The sequence below is a fragment of the Sminthopsis crassicaudata genome, chromosome 1, assembly GCF_048593235.1.
Source record: "Sminthopsis crassicaudata isolate SCR6 chromosome 1, ASM4859323v1, whole genome shotgun sequence".
In the NCBI taxonomy this organism is placed as follows: Eukaryota; Metazoa; Chordata; class Mammalia; order Dasyuromorphia; family Dasyuridae; genus Sminthopsis; species Sminthopsis crassicaudata.
This window is the reverse complement of record NC_133617.1, coordinates 216,152,719-216,153,187: the sequence shown is the minus strand read 5'-3', so window position 1 is coordinate 216,153,187 and position 469 is coordinate 216,152,719.

Here is a 469-nt window from a genome sequence, read left to right as displayed (position 1 = left end):
AAATATGCTATAGGAATGTAAGGTTTAAACCATGGAATATTTACATATAATGTGTCTTGAAAGTGTGTGGAATTAAGGATAAAAAAGATGACAGTAAAATGAAAGCATAATGAACTATTTTAAAGAACAAGTACAAGAACCAAGCAAGATAAAAACAAATGAACAAAAGAGAAAGTAAATATCAAGCTTACATAATGTTTCAAAAGAATAAAAATAAGTCAATGGTCAAAGGAAAACCAAACCAAAAACTCTTCTCAGTTTCCAAGTTTTAAAGGATTTTCTGTTTGTATGTTTCATAGAAAGATTTTCTGGTTGGAAGAGATATTAAAAAAAGGCATTGGGGAACTTAGAGAAGTGTTCAAAACTACGAGTAAAAGAGTAGATTAACACAGGATCTATTACTTTAAAAAGAAAATGAAGAAAAAAAGGAAGAATAAAGAAAAAAAAACTCTGTTGGGCAGGTTCAATT